We start from the raw sequence: 18,237 nt of genomic DNA, 5'->3' as shown, positions 1-18,237 counted from the left end.
TTGTATGTTGCTTAAATCCTCCAAAGCGGTTGGCAGTAAACATCAGGTCACGGTACGCCACGGTAGGCCACGGAGTCAATGAGCTCGAGTTGAAAAAGAAAAAGCTTACAGCACCTGGTATTCCCAGGCGGTCTCCCATCCAAGTACTAACCAGGCCCGACCCTGCTTAGCTTCCGAGATCAGACGAGATCGGGCGTGTTCAGGGTGGTATGGCCGTAAGCAATTAGTGCAGGCGCAAAACCAGGTTTTATACAGTAGCACATAAGGAGTGAGAAAGCTGCTGAGGCTCGACGTTACACTCTTACAAAAACAATCATTAGTTAGATATAAACGGCAGTAATTGATTCAGTAGGACTCCTTATCCATGTAAACGATCATTGTGACATCTGAATTCATTAATTATCTGAAATACACTGCGTGTGCGTGTGATGTTAAATGTTTGAACCAAGGTTAACGGTTAAAGTGTCAGAGAATGGGTGGTGATTTTTTGACGTCCTCCCATGATCTGAAGTGAGCGTGCGTGTTTGTGTTGGTGAAAGTTTAAGAAATGTACAACTGTCGGTTCAGCTCTCTGGTGCTCCCTGCTGGCAGTATCACTATACTGTCCTCATGTTTCACAAAAATAGTTTTGAGAGACGTTGTCAGTTTTTGTATGTTGCTTAAATCCTCCAAAGCGGTTGGCAGTAAACATCAGGTCACGGTACGCCACGGTAGGCCACGGAGTCAATGAGCTCGAGTTGAAAAAGAAAAAGCTTACAGCACCTGGTATTCCCAGGCGGTCTCCCATCCAAGTACTAACCAGGCCCGACCCTGCTTAGCTTCCGAGATCAGACGAGATCGGGCGTGTTCAGGGTGGTATGGCCGTAAGCAATTAGTGCAGGCGCAAAACCAGGTTTTATACAGTAGCACATAAGGAGTGAGAAAGCTGCTGAGGCTCGACGTTACACTCTTACAAAAACAATCATTAGTTAGATATAAACGGCAGTAATTGATTCAGTAGGACTCCTTATCCATGTAAACGATCATTGTGACATCTGAATTCATTAATTATCTGAAATACACTGCGTGTGCGTGTGATGTTAAATGTTTGAACCAAGGTTAACGGTTAAAGTGTCAGAGAATGGGTGGTGATTTTTTGACGTCCTCCCATGATCTGAAGTGAGCGTGCGTGTTTGTGTTGGTGAAAGTTTAAGAAATGTACAACTGTCGGTTCAGCTCTCTGGTGCTCCCTGCTGGCAGTATCACTATACTGTCCTCATGTTTCACAAAAATAGTTTTGAGAGACGTTGTCAGTTTTTGTATGTTGCTTAAATCCTCCAAAGCGGTTGGCAGTAAACATCAGGTCACGGTACGCCACGGTAGGCCACGGAGTCAATGAGCTCGAGTTGAAAAAGAAAAAGCTTACAGCACCTGGTATTCCCAGGCGGTCTCCCATCCAAGTACTAACCAGGCCCGACCCTGCTTAGCTTCCGAGATCAGACGAGATCGGGCGTGTTCAGGGTGGTATGGCCGTAAGCAATTAGTGCAGGCGCAAAACCAGGTTTTATACAGTAGCACATAAGGAGTGAGAAAGCTGCTGAGGCTCGACGTTACACTTTACAAAAACAATCATTAGTTAGATATAAACGGCAGTAATTGATTCAGTAGGACTCCTTATCCATGTAAACGATCATTGTGACATCTGAATTCATTAATTATCTGAAATACACTGCGTGTGCGTGTGATGTTAAATGTTTGAACCAAGGTTAACGGTTAAAGTGTCAGAGAATGGGTGGTGATTTTTTGACGTCCTCCCATGATCTGAAGTGAGCGTGCGTGTTTGTGTTGGTGAAAGTTTAAGAAATGTACAACTGTCGGTTCAGCTCTCTGGTGCTCCCTGCTGGCAGTATCACTATACTGTCCTCATGTTTCACAAAAATAGTTTTGAGAGACGTTGTCAGTTTTTGTATGTTGCTTAAATCCTCCAAAGCGGTTGGCAGTAAACATCAGGTCACGGTACGCCACGGTAGGCCACGGAGTCAATGAGCTCGAGTTGAAAAAGAAAAAGCTTACAGCACCTGGTATTCCCAGGCGGTCTCCCATCCAAGTACTAACCAGGCCCGACCCTGCTTAGCTTCCGAGATCAGACGAGATCGGGCGTGTTCAGGGTGGTATGGCCGTAAGCAATTAGTGCAGGCGCAAAACCAGGTTTTATACAGTAGCACATAAGGAGTGAGAAAGCTGCTGAGGCTCGACGTTACACTCTTACAAAAACAATCATTAGTTAGATATAAACGGCAGTAATTGATTCAGTAGGACTCCTTATCCATGTAAACGATCATTGTGACATCTGAATTCATTAATTATCTGAAATACACTGCGTGTGCGTGTGATGTTAAATGTTTGAACCAAGGTTAACGGTTAAAGTGTCAGAGAATGGGTGGTGATTTTTTGACGTCCTCCCATGATCTGAAGTGAGCGTGCGTGTTTGTGTTGGTGAAAGTTTAAGAAATGTACAACTGTCGGTTCAGCTCTCTGGTGCTCCCTGCTGGCAGTATCACTATACTGTCCTCATGTTTCACAAAAATAGTTTTGAGAGACGTTGTCAGTTTTTGTATGTTGCTTAAATCCTCCAAAGCGGTTGGCAGTAAACATCAGGTCACGGTACGCCACGGTAGGCCACGGAGTCAATGAGCTCGAGTTGAAAAAGAAAAAGCTTACAGCACCTGGTATTCCCAGGCGGTCTCCCATCCAAGTACTAACCAGGCCCGACCCTGCTTAGCTTCCGAGATCAGACGAGATCGGGCGTGTTCAGGGTGGTATGGCCGTAAGCAATTAGTGCAGGCGCAAAACCAGGTTTTATACAGTAGCACATAAGGAGTGAGAAAGCTGCTGAGGCTCGACGTTACACTTTTACAAAAACAATCATTAGTTAGATATAAACGGCAGTAATTGATTCAGTAGGACTCCTTATCCATGTAAACGATCATTGTGACATCTGAATTCATTAATTATCTGAAATACACTGCGTGTGCGTGTGATGTTAAATGTTTGAACCAAGGTTAACGGTTAAAGTGTCAGAGAATGGGTGGTGATTTTTTGACGTCCTCCCATGATCTGAAGTGAGCGTGCGTGTTTGTGTTGGTGAAAGTTTAAGAAATGTACAACTGTCGGTTCAGCTCTCTGGTGCTCCCTGCTGGCAGTATCACTATACTGTCCTCATGTTTCACAAAAATAGTTTTGAGAGACGTTGTCAGTTTTTGTATGTTGCTTAAATCCTCCAAAGCGGTTGGCAGTAAACATCAGGTCACGGTACGCCACGGTAGGCCACGGAGGCAATGAGCTCGAGTTGAAAAAGAAAAAGCTTACAGCACCTGGTATTCCCAGGCGGTCTCCCATCCAAGTACTAACCAGGCCCGACCCTGCTTAGCTTCCGAGATCAGACGAGATCGGGCGTGTTCAGGGTGGTATGGCCGTAAGCAATTAGTGCAGGCGCAAAACCAGGTTTTATACAGTAGCACATAAGGAGTGAGAAAGCTGCTGAGGCTCGACGTTACACTCTTACAAAAACAATCATTAGTTAGATATAAACGGCAGTAATTGATTCAGTAGGACTCCTTATCCATGTAAACGATCATTGTGACATCTGAATTCATTAATTATCTGAAATACACTGCGTGTGCGTGTGATGTTAAATGTTTGAACCAAGGTTAACGGTTAAAGTGTCAGAGAATGGGTGGTGATTTTTTGACGTCCTCCCATGATCTGAAGTGAGCGTGCGTGTTTGTGTTGGTGAAAGTTTAAGAAATGTACAACTGTCGGTTCAGCTCTCTGGTGCTCCCTGCTGGCAGTATCACTATACTGTCCTCATGTTTCACAAAAATAGTTTTGAGAGACGTTGTCAGTTTTTGTATGTTGCTTAAATCCTCCAAAGCGGTTGGCAGTAAACATCAGGTCACGGTACGCCACGGTAGGCCACGGAGGCAATGAGCTCGAGTTGAAAAAGAAAAAGCTTACAGCACCTGGTATTCCCAGGCGGTCTCCCATCCAAGTACTAACCAGGCCCGACCCTGCTTAGCTTCCGAGATCAGACGAGATCGGGCGTGTTCAGGGTGGTATGGCCGTAAGCAATTAGTGCAGGCGCAAAACCAGGTTTTATACAGTAGCACATAAGGAGTGAGAAAGCTGCTGAGGCTCGACGTTACACTTTTACAAAAACAATCATTAGTTAGATATAAACGGCAGTAATTGATTCAGTAGGACTCCTTATCCATGTAAACGATCATTGTGACATCTGAATTCATTAATTATCTGAAATACACTGCGTGTGCGTGTGATGTTAAATGTTTGAACCAAGGTTAACGGTTAAAGTGTCAGAGAATGGGTGGTGATTTTTTGACGTCCTCCCATGATCTGAAGTGAGCGTGCGTGTTTGTGTTGGTGAAAGTTTAAGAAATGTACAACTGTCGGTTCAGCTCTCTGGTGCTCCCTGCTGGCAGTATCACTATACTGTCCTCATGTTTCACAAAAATAGTTTTGAGAGACGTTGTCAGTTTTTGTATGTTGCTTAAATCCTCCAAAGCGGTTGGCAGTAAACATCAGGTCACGGTACGCCACGGTAGGCCACGGAGTCAATGAGCTCGAGTTGAAAAAGAAAAAGCTTACAGCACCTGGTATTCCCAGGCGGTCTCCCATCCAAGTACTAACCAGGCCCGACCCTGCTTAGCTTCCGAGATCAGACGAGATCGGGCGTGTTCAGGGTGGTATGGCCGTAAGCAATTAGTGCAGGCGCAAAACCAGGTTTTATACAGTAGCACATAAGGAGTGAGAAAGCTGCTGAGGCTCGACGTTACACTTTTACAAAAACAATCATTAGTTAGATATAAACGGCAGTAATTGATTCAGTAGGACTCCTTATCCATGTAAACGATCATTGTGACATCTGAATTCATTAATTATCTGAAATACACTGCATGTGCGTGTGATGTTAAATGTTTGAACCAAGGTTAACGGTTAAAGTGTCAGAGAATGGGTGGTGATTTTTTGACGTCCTCCCATGATCTGAAGTGAGTGTGCGTGTTTGTGTAGGTGAAAGTTTAAGAAATGTACAGCTGTCGGTTCAGCTCTCTGGTGCTCCCTGCTGGCAGTATCACTATACTGTCCTCATGTTTCACAAAAATAGTTTTGAGAGACGTTGTCAGTTTTTGTATGTTGCTTAAATCCTCCAAAGCGGTTGGCAGTAAACATCAGGTCACGGTACGCCACGGAGTCAATGAGCTCGAGTTGAAAAAGAAAAAGCTTACAGCACCTGGTATTCCCAGGCGGTCCCCCATCCAAGTACTAACCAGGCCCGACCCTGCTTAGTTTCCGATATCAGTCAGTACAACCAGGCCCGACCCTGCTTAGCTTCCGAGATCAGACGAGATCGGGCGTGTTCAGGGTGGTATGGCCGTAAGCAATTAGTGCAGGCGCAAAACCAGGTTTTATACAGTAGCACATAAGGAGTGAGAAAGCTGCTGAGGCTCGACGTTACACTTTTACAAAAACAATCATTAGTTAGATATAAACGGCAGTAATTGATTCAGTAGGACTCCTTATCCATGTAAACGATCATTGTGACATCTGAATTCATTAATTATCTGAAATACACTGCGTGTGCGTGTGATGTTAAATGTTTGAACCAAGGTTAACGGTTAAAGTGTCAGAGAATGGGTGGTGATTTTTTGACGTCCTCCCATGATCTGAAGTGAGCGTGCGTGTTTGTGTTGGTGAAAGTTTAAGAAATGTACAACTGTCGGTTCAGCTCTCTGGTGCTCCCTGCTGGCAGTATCACTATACTGTCCTCATGTTTCACAAAAATAGTTTTGAGAGACGTTGTCAGTTTTTGTATGTTGCTTAAATCCTCCAAAGCGGTTGGCAGTAAACATCAGGTCACGGTACGCCACGGTAGGCCACGGAGTCAATGAGCTCGAGTTGAAAAAGAAAAAGCTTACAGCACCTGGTATTCCCAGGCGGTCTCCCATCCAAGTACTAACCAGGCCCGACCCTGCTTAGCTTCCGAGATCAGACGAGATCGGGCGTGTTCAGGGTGGTATGGCCGTAAGCAATTAGTGCAGGCGCAAAACCAGGTTTTATACAGTAGCACATAAGGAGTGAGAAAGCTGCTGAGGCTCGACGTTACACTTTTACAAAAACAATCATTAGTTAGATATAAACGGCAGTAATTGATTCAGTAGGACTCCTTATCCATGTAAACGATCATTGTGACATCTGAATTCATTAATTATCTGAAATACACTGCGTGTGCGTGTGATGTTAAATGTTTGAACCAAGGTTAACGGTTAAAGTGTCAGAGAATGGGTGGTGATTTTTTGACGTCCTCCCATGATCTGAAGTGAGCGTGCGTGTTTGTGTTGGTGAAAGTTTAAGAAATGTACAACTGTCGGTTCAGCTCTCTGGTGCTCCCTGCTGGCAGTATCACTATACTGTCCTCATGTTTCACAAAAATAGTTTTGAGAGACGTTGTCAGTTTTTGTATGTTGCTTAAATCCTCCAAAGCGGTTGGCAGTAAACAGCAGGTCACGGTACGCCACGGAGTCAATGAGCTCGAGTTGAAAAAGAAAAAGCTTACAGCACCTGGTATTCCCAGGCGGTCTCCCATCCAAGTACTAACCAGGCCCGACCCTGCTTAGCTTCCGAGATCAGACGAGATCGGGCGTGTTCAGGGTGGTATGGCCGTAAGCAATTAGTGCAGGCGCAAAACCAGGTTTTATACAGTAGCACATAAGGAGTGAGAAAGCTGCTGAGGCTCGACGTTACACTCTTACAAAAACAATCATTAGTTAGATATAAACGGCAGTAATTGATTCAGTAGGACTCCTTATCCATGTAAACGATCATTGTGACATCTGAATTCATTAATTATCTGAAATACACTGCGTGTGCGTGTGATGTTAAATGTTTGAACCAAGGTTAACGGTTAAAGTGTCAGAGAATGGGTGGTGATTTTTTGACGTCCTCCCATGATCTGAAGTGAGCGTGCGTGTTTGTGTTGGTGAAAGTTTAAGAAATGTACAACTGTCGGTTCAGCTCTCTGGTGCTCCCTGCTGGCAGTATCACTATACTGTCCTCATGTTTCACAAAAATAGTTTTGAGAGACGTTGTCAGTTTTTGTATGTTGCTTAAATCCTCCAAAGCGGTTGGCAGTAAACATCAGGTCACGGTACGCCACGGTAGGCCACGGAGTCAATGAGCTCGAGTTGAAAAAGAAAAAGCTTACAGCACCTGGTATTCCCTGGCGGTCTCCCATCCAAGTACTAACCAGCCCCGACCCTGCTTAGCTTCCGAGATCAGACGAGATCGGGCGTGTTTTTTTTTTTTTTTCTTTTGGTGACGCCCGTCACTACTTACAGCAACCTGGGCTTCTGAGGAGGTCTCCCATCCAAGTACTAACCAGGCCCGACCCTGCTTAGCTTCCGAAATCAGACGAGATCGGGCATGTTCAGGGTGGTCTGGCCGTAATCAATTAGTGCAGGCGCAAAACCAGGTTTTATACAGTAGCACATAAGGAGTGAGAGAGCTGCTGAGGCTCAACGTTACACTTTTACAAAAACAATCATTAGTTAGATATAAATGGCAGTAATTGATTCAGTAGGACTCCTTATCCATGTAAACGATCATTGTGACATCTGAATTCATTAATTATCTGAAATACACTGCGTGTGCGTGTGATGTTAAATGTTTGAACCAAGGTTATCGGTTAAAGTGTCAGAGAATGGGTGGTGATTTTTTGACGTCCTCCCATGATCTGAAGTGAGCGTGCGTGTTTGTGTTGGTGAAAGTTTAAGAAATGTACAACTGTCGGTTCAGCTCTCTGGTGCTCCCTGCTGGCAGTATTACTATACTGTCCTCATGTTTCACAAAAATAGTTTTGAGAGACGTTGTCAGTTTTTGTATGTTGCTTAAATCCTCCAAAGCGGTTGGCAGTAAACATCAGGTCACGGTACGCCACGGTAGGCCACGGAGTCAATGAGCTCGAGTTGAAAAAGAAAAAGCTTACAGCACCTGGTATTCCCAGGCGGTCTCCCATCCAAGTACTAACCAGGCCCGACCCTGCTTAGCTTCCGAGATCAGACGAGATCGGGCATGTTCAGGGTGGTCTGGCCGTAATCAATTAGTGCAGGCGCAAAACCAGGTTTTATACAGTAGCACATAAGGAGTGAGAAAGCTGCTGAGGCTCGACGTTACACTCTTACAAAAACAATCATTAGTTAGATATAAACGGCAGTAATTGATTCAGTAGGACTCCTTATCCATGTAAACGATCATTGTGACATCTGAATTCATTAATTATCTGAAATACACTGCGTGTGCGTGTGATGTTAAATGTTTGAACCAAGGTTATCGGTTAAAGTGTCAGAGAATGGGTGGTGATTTTTTGACGTCCTCCCATGATCTGAAGTGAGCGTGCGTGTTTGTGTTGGTGAAAGTTTAAGTAATGTACAACTGTCGTTTCAGCTCTCTGGTGCTCCCTGCTGGCAGTATCACTATACTGTCCTCATGTTTCACAAAAATAGTTTTGAGAGACGTTGTCAGTTTTTGTATGTTGCTTAAATCCTCCAAAGCGGTTGGCAGTAAACATCAGGTCACGGTACGCCACGGTAGGCCACGGAGGCAATGAGCTCGAGTTGAAAAAGAAAAAGCTTACAGCACCTGGTATTCCCAGGCGGTCTCCCATCCAAGTACTAACCAGGCCCGACCCTGCTTAGCTTCCGAGATCAGACGAGATCGGGCATGTTCAGGGTGGTCTGGCCGTAATCAATTAGTGCAGGCGCAAAACCAGGTTTTATACAGTAGCACATAAGGAGTGAGAAAGCTGCTGAGGCTCAACGTTACACTTTTACAAAAACAATCATTAGTTAGATATAAATGGCAGTAATTGATTCAGTAGGACTCCTTATCCATGTAAACGATCATTGTGACATCTGAATTCATTAATTATCTGAAATACACTGCGTGTGCGTGTGATGTTAAATGTTTGAACCAAGGTTATCGGTTAAAGTGTCAGAGAATGGGTGGTGATTTTTTGACGTCCTCCCATGATCTGAAGTGAGCGTGCGTGTTTGTGTTGGTGAAAGTTTAAGAAATGTACAACTGTCGGTTCAGCTCTCTGGTGCTCCCTGCTGGCAGTATTACTATACTGTCCTCATGTTTCACAAAAATAGTTTTGAGAGACGTTGTCAGTTTTTGTATGTTGCTTAAATCCTCCAAAGCGGTTGGCAGTAAACATCAGGTCACGGTACGCCACGGTAGGCCACGGAGGCAATGAGCTCGAGTTGAAAAAGAAAAAGCTTACAGCACCTGGTATTCCCAGGCGGTCCCCCATCCAAGTACTAACCAGGCCCGACCCTGCTTAGTTTCCGATATCAGACGAGATCGGGCGTGTTCAGGGTGGTATGGCCGTAAGCAATTAGTGCAGGCGCAAAACCAGGTTTTATACAGTAGCACATAAGGAGTGAGAAAGCTGCTGAGGCTCGACGTTACACTCTTACAAAAACAATCATTAGTTAGATATAAACGGCAGTAATTGATTCAGTAGGACTCCTTATCCATGTAAACGATCATTGTGACATCTGAATTCATTAATTATCTGAAATACACTGCGTGTGCGTGTGATGTTAAATGTTTGAACCAAGGTTAACGGTTAAAGTGTCAGAGAATGGGTGGTGATTTTTTGACGTCCTCCCATGATCTGAAGTGAGCGTGCGTGTTTGTGTTGGTGAAAGTTTAAGAAATGTACAACTGTCGGTTCAGCTCTCTGGTGCTCCCTGCTGGCAGTATCACTATACTGTCCTCATGTTTCACAAAAATAGTTTTGAGAGACGTTGTCAGTTTTTGTATGTTGCTTAAATCCTCCAAAGCGGTTGGCAGTAAACATCAGGTCACGGTACGCCACGGTAGGCCACGGAGGCAATGAGCTCGAGTTGAAAAAGAAAAAGCTTACGGCACCTGGTATTCCCAGACGGTCTCCCATCCAAGTACTAACCAGGCCCGACCCTGCTTAGCTTCCGAGATCAGACGAGATCGGGCGTGTTCAGGGTGGTATGGCCGTAAGCAATTAGTGTAGGCGCAAAACCAGGTTTTATACAGTAGCACGTAAGGAGTGAGAAAGCTGCTGAGGCTCGACGTTACACTTTTACAAAAACAATCATTAGTTAGATATAAACGGCAGTAATTGATTCAGTAGGACTCCTTATCCATGTAAACGATCATTGTGACATCTGAATTCATTAATTATCTGAAAAACACTGCGTGTGTGTGTGATGTTAAATGTTTGAACCAAGGTTAACGGTTAAAGTGTCAGAGAATGGGTGGTGATTTTTTGACGTCCTCCCATGATCTGAAGTGAGCGTGCGTGTTTGTGTTGGTGAAAGTTTAAGAAATGTACAACTGTCGGTTCAGCTCTCTGGTGCTCCCTGCTGGCAGTATCACTATACTGTCCTCATGTTTCACAAAAATAGTTTTGAGAGACGTTGTCAGTTTTTGTATGTTGCTTAAATCCTCCAAAGCGGTTGGCAGTAAACATCAGGTCACGGTACGCCACGGTAGGCCACGGAGTCAATGAGCTCGAGTTGAAAAAGAAAAAGCTTACAGCACCTGGTATTCCCAGGCGGTCTCCCATCCAAGTACTAACCAGGCCCGACCCTGCTTAGCATCCGAGATCAGACGAGATCGGGCGTGTTCAGGGTGGTATGGCCTTAAGCAATTAGTGCAGGCGCAAAACCAGGTTTTATACAGTAGCACATAAGGAGTGAGAAAGCTGCTGAGGCTCGACGTTACACTTTTACAAAAACAATCATTAGTTAGATATAAACGGCAGTAATTGATTCAGTAGGACTCCTTATCCATGTAAACGATCATTGTGACATCTGAATTCATTAATTATCTGAAATACACTGCATGTGCGTGTGATGTTAAATGTTTGAACCAAGGTTAACGGTTAAAGTGTCAGAGAATGGGTGGTGATTTTTTGACGTCCTCCCATGATCTGAAGTGAGCGTGCGTGTTTGTGTTGGTGAAAGTTTAAGAAATGTACAACTGTCGGTTCAGCTCTCTGGTGCTCCCTGCTGGCAGTATTACTATACTGTCCTCATGTTTCACAAAAATAGTTTTGAGAGACGTTGTCAGTTTTTGTATGTTGCTTAAATCCTCCAAAGCGGTTGGCAGTAAACATCAGGTCACGGTACGCCACGGTAGGCCACGGAGGCAATGAGCTCGAGTTGAAAAAGAAAAAGCTTACAGCACCTGGTATTCCCAGGCGGTCCCCCATCCAAGTACTAACCAGGCCCGACCCTGCTTAGTTTCCGATATCAGACGAGATCGGGCGTGTTCAGGGTGGTATGGCCGTAAGCAATTAGTGCAGGCGCAAAACCAGGTTTTATACAGTAGCACATAAGGAGTGAGAAAGCTGCTGAGGCTCGACGTTACACTCTTACAAAAACAATCATTAGTTAGATATAAACGGCAGTAATTGATTCAGTAGGACTCCTTATCCATGTAAACGATCATTGTGACATCTGAATTCATTAATTATCTGAAATACACTGCGTGTGCGTGTGATGTTAAATGTTTGAACCAAGGTTAACGGTTAAAGTGTCAGAGAATGGGTGGTGATTTTTTGACGTCCTCCCATGATCTGAAGTGAGCGTGCGTGTTTGTGTTGGTGAAAGTTTAAGAAATGTACAACTGTCGGTTCAGCTCTCTGGTGCTCCCTGCTGGCAGTATCACTATACTGTCCTCATGTTTCACAAAAATAGTTTTGAGAGACGTTGTCAGTTTTTGTATGTTGCTTAAATCCTCCAAAGCGGTTGGCAGTAAACATCAGGTCACGGTACGCCACGGTAGGCCACGGAGGCAATGAGCTCGAGTTGAAAAAGAAAAAGATTACGGCACCTGGTATTCCCAGACGGTCTCCCATCCAAGTACTAACCAGGCCCGACCCTGCTTAGCTTCCGAGATCAGACGAGATCGGGCGTGTTCAGGGTGGTATGGCCGTAAGCAATTAGTGTAGGCGCAAAACCAGGTTTTATACAGTAGCACGTAAGGAGTGAGAAAGCTGCTGAGGCTCGACGTTACACTTTTACAAAAACAATCATTAGTTAGATATAAACGGCAGTAATTGATTCAGTAGGACTCCTTATCCATGTAAACGATCATTGTGACATCTGAATTCATTAATTATCTGAAAAACACTGCGTGTGTGTGTGATGTTAAATGTTTGAACCAAGGTTAACGGTTAAAGTGTCAGAGAATGGGTGGTGATTTTTTGACGTCCTCCCATGATCTGAAGTGAGCGTGCGTGTTTGTGTTGGTGAAAGTTTAAGAAATGTACAACTGTCGGTTCAGCTCTCTGGTGCTCCCTGCTGGCAGTATCACTATACTGTCCTCATGTTTCACAAAAATAGTTTTGAGAGACGTTGTCAGTTTTTGTATGTTGCTTAAATCCTCCAAAGCGGTTGGCAGTAAACATCAGGTCACGGTACGCCACGGTAGGCCACGGAGTCAATGAGCTCGAGTTGAAAAAGAAAAAGCTTACAGCACCTGGTATTCCCAGGCGGTCTCCCATCCAAGTACTAACCAGGCCCGACCCTGCTTAGCATCCGAGATCAGACGAGATCGGGCGTGTTCAGGGTGGTATGGCCTTAAGCAATTAGTGCAGGCGCAAAACCAGGTTTTATACAGTAGCACATAAGGAGTGAGAAAGCTGCTGAGGCTCGACGTTACACTTTTACAAAAACAATCATTAGTTAGATATAAACGGCAGTAATTGATTCAGTAGGACTCCTTATCCATGTAAACGATCATTGTGACATCTGAATTCATTAATTATCTGAAATACACTGCATGTGCGTGTGATGTTAAATGTTTGAACCAAGGTTAACGGTTAAAGTGTCAGAGAATGGGTGGTGATTTTTTGACGTCCTCCCATGATCTGAAGTGAGTGTGCGTGTTTGTGTAGGTGAAAGTTTAAGAAATGTACAGCTGTCGGTTCAGCTCTCTGGTGCTCCCTGCTGGCAGTATCACTATACTGTCCTCATGTTTCACAAAAACAGTTTTGAGAGACGTTGTCAGTTTTTGTATGTTGCTTAAATCCTCCAAAGCGGTTGGCAGTAAACAGCAGGTCACGGTACGCCACTGAGTCAATGAGCTCGAGTTGAAAAAGAAAAAGCTTACAGCACCTGGTATTCCCAGGCGGTCCCCCATCCAAGTACTAACCAGGCCCGACCCTGCTTAGTTTCCGATATCAGACGAGATCGGGCGTGTTCAGGGTGGTATGGCCGTAAGCAATTAGTGCAGGCGCAAAACCAGGTTTTATACAGTAGCACATAAGGAGTGAGAAAGCTGCTGAGGCTCGACGTTACACTCTTACAAAAACAATCATTAGTTAGATATAAACGGCAGTAATTGATTCAGTAGGACTCCTTATCCATGTAAACGATCATTGTGACATCTGAATTCATTAATTATCTGAAATACACTGCGTGTGCGTGTTGTTACGGCTGCCGTCTAATGTGCATTTGAAGTTCCATGATTCTGTATGCAAATCCAGCTGGGGGTTTTCCTTTCCGATGATTGGTCCCCTCCCTACTTCCTGGATCCCATCGAAGCTACCAAGCACGAGTCTTCAATCAAGCCAGCTGCATAAATAGCGTGTGTGTCCACAGTTCGGGGCGGCTGTGAACCAGTGATCAGTCCGCCTCTTTGTTGCTGCCTACCATTTGTGGTGGTTTAGGAAATGGGAGTTTGATGTCGTTGTATTGCCTGGCTGTGAATTGAGTGGTTTCAGCCAGTGCCTTTTGTTAACCCTGTGTAGTTTTCTTTTGTTGTAATTCTGTGTGCATGTGCACTCTTCTCACTTGATTAAATCCCCGAATTTGACCTGAATCTGTCCATGGTTTCCCATCCTTTTCATTTAACATCCCAATCACGTGTTGCGGCTCTTAAAACTAGCCGGGTCGTAACATAAATGGGGGCTCGTCCGGGATCGTTAAATGAGAACCATGGCAGGAAAGTTTAATTTCGATGCATTTGTTGAACATCCTACGGTTGTACAAGTGTATAATGGTAGGAAGGATGATTTAGTGGAGATAGCCATCCACTTCAACATTCCCGTTATCAGGTCCATGCTTAAAAAAGAAATTAGAGAACGAGTGATTAGTGGATTGGTGGAACAGGGTGTGATTACTATGACTGAGCAGTTGGAGTCCGTGTCTCTTCCCCGTTCCTCAGCAGGAGCAGCGAGTGATCCAAGTGCTGAGACGCCCTCAGACTCGGGGAAAGCCTACCAGGCAGGTGAGCGAGGGAAGACCCCGTTTACTATGCCTAAGTATGATCTTTCCCCACCTAGCGGTACTGGCAGTACTGGGGCACGGCTTAAAGTCCGTCTGGCTCGGCTGCAACTGGAAGCTCATGAGCGGGAGATGCAAGCCCAGCTCCAGCTTAAGCTGGAAATAAGAAAAGCTGAAATTCAGGCTGAGACGGCAGTGAGGCTGAGACAGCTCGAGCTTGAGGCTTCTGAAACAGGGCGGAGTGCTCATAGAGGCTTAGCTATGTCGCCACCTTCCACCACCTCCACCAGTTCACCTAAAGTGGTGTTTGACATTAGTAAGCATGTGGCTTTAGTACCTGTATTTTGGGATAGTGAAGTTGACTCCTATTTCAATGTGTTTGAGAGAATAGCTGCTGCTTTACAATGGCCACCTGAAATATGGACGCTTCTACTTCAGTGTAAAATGCATGGTAAAGCACAGGATGCTATGGGCGCACTCCCTGTTGAAGATAGTTTAAATTATGCAACTGTTAAGACGGCTATCCTACGAGCATACGAACTTGTCCCCGAAGCATACCGACAGAAGTTCCGAGGTCACAAGAAAACTTCTGCTCAGACCTATGTTGAGTTTGCCCGTGAGAAGGGAACGCTATTTGATAAATGGTGTGCAACATGTAAAGTTAGTGATTTCAATGCGTTGAGAGAGCTGATCTTGGTAGAGGACTTTAAGCGGTGTTTGTCTGAGCATATTGTTGTGTACCTGAATGAGCAGAAAGCAGGAGTACTTTCTGCTGCCGCTGTACTGGCTGATGAGTACGTGTTAACTCATAAATTTGCTTTTTCTGCTGTGTCACACTCCCCTCCTCCTAGATTATCTAACCCACGTGGGTCGCAAGAGGAAAGGGAATGTTATTACTGCCACCAAGTTGGCCATGTCATTGCAAATTGCTCGACACTAGAACGTAGAGAACAGCCCTCACGCTCCTTTCAAGCAAAAGGGGTAGGACTGATTAAAGCAGATCATGGGGTGAACACTAACTCATCTGATCAGAAAATTGATGACTGTTTTAAGCCATTCGTATTTGATGCATTTGTGTCACTGTCTGGTGAGGCAGCTGATAGACACTCCATACGGATCTTGCGAGATACTGCTTGCGCGCAATCTGTTATTCTGGCATCAGCGCTTCCTTTTTCTGATAACTCTGCTTGCCATTACCAATCAGTTCTTAGAGGGGTTGAAATGTGTTGCGTACCACGGCCAGTGCACCGCATCCATATTCAGTCCACTCTCGTTACTGGATTCTTCCCAGTAGCAGTTTGTACTGAACTGCCAATCCCCGGTATCGTACTCCTGATGGGGAACGATATCGCAGGAGGTAAGGTAACTCCCACGCTAGAAGTTCTAGATCAACCCCAGCGTGATGGGAACCAATCATCAGATCAGACACCTCCGAATGTATTTCCAGCCTGCGCTGTAACTCGTGCTCGCTCCCATGAGATTAGCCCAGATGATCGTGAAGTTTCGTTGTCTGACAGTTTATTCATGTCAGTTCTCTCAGGTGACAAAGAGGAGAAAGGGGCTGAGAGTTTCTTATTGCCTGTTCAGGGGGAGCCTCCTGCTCCTGCCTTAGTAGCTGAACCGTCGGATATTAAAGTTGCTGCTCTCATTGTGACAGAACCTGTGGGTGCTCTCTACGGAGATGACCCACCGTTGCGCGTTCCTACACATCAGCCGGTCCGACTTCCAAATTCGGAGATGCTTGCAAACCTGTCAAGCTGTTTTCAGCATTTAACTGCTGGACAGCAAAGTGATCTGGAGGTGCTGATTGGCCGGTACAAGACTTCAACCTCGACATCCAACATAAAAAGGGATCTGAAAATGGGGTCGCTGATGTTTTGTCTAGGCGCTAGAGATGTGTGTTAGCTATGTTTATGCATGAAACCTTAACGCCAAGCCGCAAGGGCTTGTAATTTAAGGGGGGGAGTGTTACGGCTGCCGTCTAATGTGCATTTGAAGTTCCATGATTCTGTATGCAAATCCAGCTGGGGGTTTTCCTTTCCGATGATTGGTCCCCTCCCTACTTCCTGGATCCCATCGAAGCTACCAAGCACGAGTCTTCAATCAAGCCAGCTGCATAAATAGCGTGTGTGTCCACAGTTCGGGGCGGCTGTGAACCAGTGATCAGTCCGCCTCTTTGTTGCTACCTACCATTTGTGGTGGTTTAGGAAATGGGAGTTTGATGTCGTTGTATTGCCTGGCTGTGAATTGAGTGGTTTCAGCCAGTGCCTTTTGTTAACCCTGTGTAGTTTTCTTTTGTTGTAATTCTGTGTGCATGTGCACTCTTCTCACTTGATTAAATCCCCGAATTTGACCTGAATCTGTCCATGGTTTCCCATCCTTTTCATTTAACATCCCAATCACGTGTTGCGGCTCTTAAAACTAGCCGGGTCGTAACAGTGTGATGTTAAATGTTTGAACCAAGGTTAACGGTTAAAGTGTCAGAGAATGGGTGGTGATTTTTTGACGTCCTCCCATGATCTGAAGTGAGCGTGCGTGTTTGTGTTGGTGAAAGTTTAAGAAATGTACAACTGTCGGTTCAGCTCTCTGGTGCTCCCTGCTGGCAGTATCACTATACTGTCCTCATGTTTCACAAAAATAGTTTTGAGAGACGTTGTCAGTTTTTGTATGTTGCTTAAATCCTCCAAAGCGGTTGGCAGTAAACATCAGGTCACGGTACGCCACGGTAGGCCACGGAGTCAATGAGCTCGAGTTGAAAAAGAAAAAGCTTACAGCACCTGGTATTCCCAGGAGGTCTCCCATCCAAGTACTAACCAGGCTCGACCCTGCTTAGCTTCCGAGATCAGACGAGATCGGGCGTGTTCAGGGTGGTATGGCCGTAAGCAATTAGTATAGGCGCAAAACCAGGTTTTATACAGTAGCACATAAGGAGTGAGAAAGCTGCTGAGGCTCGACGTTACACTTTTACAAAAACAATCATTAGTTAGATATAAACGGCAGTAATTGATTCAGTAGGACTCCTTATCCATGTAAATGATCATTGTGACATCTGAATTCATTAATTATCTGAAATACACTGCGTGTGCGTGTGATGTTAAATGTTTGAACCAAGGTTAACGGTTAAAGTGTCAGAGAATGGGTGGTGATTTTTTGACGTCCTCCCATGATCTGAAGTGAGCGTGCGTGTTTGTGTTGGTGAAAGTTTAAGAAATGTACAACTGTCGTTTCAGCTCTCTGGTGCTCCCTGCTGGCAGTATCACTATACTGTCCTCATGTTTCACAAAAATAGTTTTGAGAGACGTCAGTTTTTGTATGTTGCTTAAATCCTCCAAAGCGGTTGGCAGTAAACATCAGGTCACGGTACGCCACGGAGTCAATGAGCTCGAGTTGAAAAAGAAAAAGCTTACAGCACCTGGTAATCCCAGGCGGTCTCCTATCCAAGTACTAACCAGGCCCGACCCTGCTTAGCTTCCGAGATCAGACGAGAACGGGCATGTTCAGGGTGGTATAGCCGTAAGCAATTAGTGCAGGCGCAAAACCAGGTTTTATACAGTAGCACATAAGGAGTGAGAAAGCTGCTGAGGCTCGACTTTACACTCTTACAAAAACAATCATTAGTTAGATATAAACGGCAGTAATTGATTCAGTAGGACTCCTTATCCATGTAAACGATCATTGTGACATCTGAATTCATTAATTATCTGAAATACACTGCGTGTGCGTGTGATGTTAAATGTTTGAACCAAGGTTAACGGTTAAAGTGTCAGAGAATGGGTGGTGATTTTTTGACGTCCTCCCATGATCTGAAGTGAGCGTGCGTGTTTGTGTTGGTGAAAGTTTAAGAAATGTACAACTGTCGTTTCAGCTCTCTGGTGCTCCCTGCTGGCAGTATCACTATACTGTCCTCATG

The 18,237-nt window shown here is 44.9% G+C and overlaps 22 non-coding genes and 1 pseudogene across 22 annotated transcripts; all 23 read right to left on the bottom strand.

Moving 5' to 3' along the window:
- Positions 1 to 102: 102 nt before the first annotated feature.
- On the bottom strand, positions 103 to 221 carry LOC130398164 (5S ribosomal RNA). Its single transcript, XR_008900746.1, has one exon. It is a non-coding gene; the product is annotated as a 5S ribosomal RNA (ribosomal RNA).
- Positions 222 to 750: 529 nt separating this feature from the next.
- Positions 751 to 869, bottom strand: LOC130398163 (5S ribosomal RNA). The gene has a single exon (XR_008900745.1). It is a non-coding gene; the product is annotated as a 5S ribosomal RNA (ribosomal RNA).
- Positions 870 to 1,398: 529 nt separating this feature from the next.
- LOC130398162 (5S ribosomal RNA) lies at positions 1,399 to 1,517 on the bottom strand. Its single transcript, XR_008900744.1, has one exon. It is a non-coding gene; the product is annotated as a 5S ribosomal RNA (ribosomal RNA).
- A 528-nt stretch (positions 1,518 to 2,045) lies between these two features.
- LOC130398161 (5S ribosomal RNA) lies at positions 2,046 to 2,164 on the bottom strand. The gene has a single exon (XR_008900743.1). It is a non-coding gene; the product is annotated as a 5S ribosomal RNA (ribosomal RNA).
- Positions 2,165 to 2,693: 529 nt separating this feature from the next.
- LOC130398160 (5S ribosomal RNA) lies at positions 2,694 to 2,812 on the bottom strand. Its single transcript, XR_008900742.1, has one exon. It is a non-coding gene; the product is annotated as a 5S ribosomal RNA (ribosomal RNA).
- Positions 2,813 to 3,341: 529 nt separating this feature from the next.
- LOC130398158 (5S ribosomal RNA) lies at positions 3,342 to 3,460 on the bottom strand. The gene has a single exon (XR_008900740.1). It is a non-coding gene; the product is annotated as a 5S ribosomal RNA (ribosomal RNA).
- A 529-nt stretch (positions 3,461 to 3,989) lies between these two features.
- Positions 3,990 to 4,108, bottom strand: LOC130398157 (5S ribosomal RNA). The gene has a single exon (XR_008900739.1). It is a non-coding gene; the product is annotated as a 5S ribosomal RNA (ribosomal RNA).
- A 529-nt stretch (positions 4,109 to 4,637) lies between these two features.
- Positions 4,638 to 4,756, bottom strand: LOC130398156 (5S ribosomal RNA). Its single transcript, XR_008900738.1, has one exon. It is a non-coding gene; the product is annotated as a 5S ribosomal RNA (ribosomal RNA).
- A 519-nt stretch (positions 4,757 to 5,275) lies between these two features.
- On the bottom strand, positions 5,276 to 5,436 carry LOC130395761 (5S ribosomal RNA; annotated as a pseudogene).
- A 529-nt stretch (positions 5,437 to 5,965) lies between these two features.
- On the bottom strand, positions 5,966 to 6,084 carry LOC130398155 (5S ribosomal RNA). The gene has a single exon (XR_008900737.1). It is a non-coding gene; the product is annotated as a 5S ribosomal RNA (ribosomal RNA).
- Positions 6,085 to 6,603: 519 nt separating this feature from the next.
- LOC130398154 (5S ribosomal RNA) lies at positions 6,604 to 6,722 on the bottom strand. Its single transcript, XR_008900736.1, has one exon. It is a non-coding gene; the product is annotated as a 5S ribosomal RNA (ribosomal RNA).
- Positions 6,723 to 7,382: 660 nt separating this feature from the next.
- LOC130395934 (5S ribosomal RNA) lies at positions 7,383 to 7,502 on the bottom strand. Its single transcript, XR_008898923.1, has one exon. It is a non-coding gene; the product is annotated as a 5S ribosomal RNA (ribosomal RNA).
- Positions 7,503 to 8,031: 529 nt separating this feature from the next.
- On the bottom strand, positions 8,032 to 8,150 carry LOC130394354 (5S ribosomal RNA). The gene has a single exon (XR_008897521.1). It is a non-coding gene; the product is annotated as a 5S ribosomal RNA (ribosomal RNA).
- A 529-nt stretch (positions 8,151 to 8,679) lies between these two features.
- LOC130394353 (5S ribosomal RNA) lies at positions 8,680 to 8,798 on the bottom strand. The gene has a single exon (XR_008897520.1). It is a non-coding gene; the product is annotated as a 5S ribosomal RNA (ribosomal RNA).
- A 529-nt stretch (positions 8,799 to 9,327) lies between these two features.
- LOC130394615 (5S ribosomal RNA) lies at positions 9,328 to 9,446 on the bottom strand. Its single transcript, XR_008897756.1, has one exon. It is a non-coding gene; the product is annotated as a 5S ribosomal RNA (ribosomal RNA).
- Positions 9,447 to 9,975: 529 nt separating this feature from the next.
- On the bottom strand, positions 9,976 to 10,094 carry LOC130399507 (5S ribosomal RNA). Its single transcript, XR_008902014.1, has one exon. It is a non-coding gene; the product is annotated as a 5S ribosomal RNA (ribosomal RNA).
- A 529-nt stretch (positions 10,095 to 10,623) lies between these two features.
- On the bottom strand, positions 10,624 to 10,742 carry LOC130394523 (5S ribosomal RNA). The gene has a single exon (XR_008897673.1). It is a non-coding gene; the product is annotated as a 5S ribosomal RNA (ribosomal RNA).
- Positions 10,743 to 11,271: 529 nt separating this feature from the next.
- LOC130394614 (5S ribosomal RNA) lies at positions 11,272 to 11,390 on the bottom strand. The gene has a single exon (XR_008897755.1). It is a non-coding gene; the product is annotated as a 5S ribosomal RNA (ribosomal RNA).
- A 529-nt stretch (positions 11,391 to 11,919) lies between these two features.
- Positions 11,920 to 12,038, bottom strand: LOC130400053 (5S ribosomal RNA). Its single transcript, XR_008902538.1, has one exon. It is a non-coding gene; the product is annotated as a 5S ribosomal RNA (ribosomal RNA).
- A 529-nt stretch (positions 12,039 to 12,567) lies between these two features.
- LOC130394522 (5S ribosomal RNA) lies at positions 12,568 to 12,686 on the bottom strand. Its single transcript, XR_008897672.1, has one exon. It is a non-coding gene; the product is annotated as a 5S ribosomal RNA (ribosomal RNA).
- A 519-nt stretch (positions 12,687 to 13,205) lies between these two features.
- Positions 13,206 to 13,324, bottom strand: LOC130394613 (5S ribosomal RNA). The gene has a single exon (XR_008897754.1). It is a non-coding gene; the product is annotated as a 5S ribosomal RNA (ribosomal RNA).
- A 3,768-nt stretch (positions 13,325 to 17,092) lies between these two features.
- On the bottom strand, positions 17,093 to 17,211 carry LOC130400423 (5S ribosomal RNA). The gene has a single exon (XR_008902905.1). It is a non-coding gene; the product is annotated as a 5S ribosomal RNA (ribosomal RNA).
- Positions 17,212 to 17,727: 516 nt separating this feature from the next.
- LOC130395843 (5S ribosomal RNA) lies at positions 17,728 to 17,846 on the bottom strand. The gene has a single exon (XR_008898850.1). It is a non-coding gene; the product is annotated as a 5S ribosomal RNA (ribosomal RNA).
- Positions 17,847 to 18,237: the final 391 nt, after the last annotated feature.

The sequence above is a fragment of the Gadus chalcogrammus genome, chromosome 12 (assembly GCF_026213295.1).
Source record: "Gadus chalcogrammus isolate NIFS_2021 chromosome 12, NIFS_Gcha_1.0, whole genome shotgun sequence".
Taxonomy (NCBI): domain Eukaryota; kingdom Metazoa; phylum Chordata; class Actinopteri; order Gadiformes; family Gadidae; genus Gadus; species Gadus chalcogrammus.
This window is presented reverse-complemented; position numbering and strand designations above follow the sequence as displayed.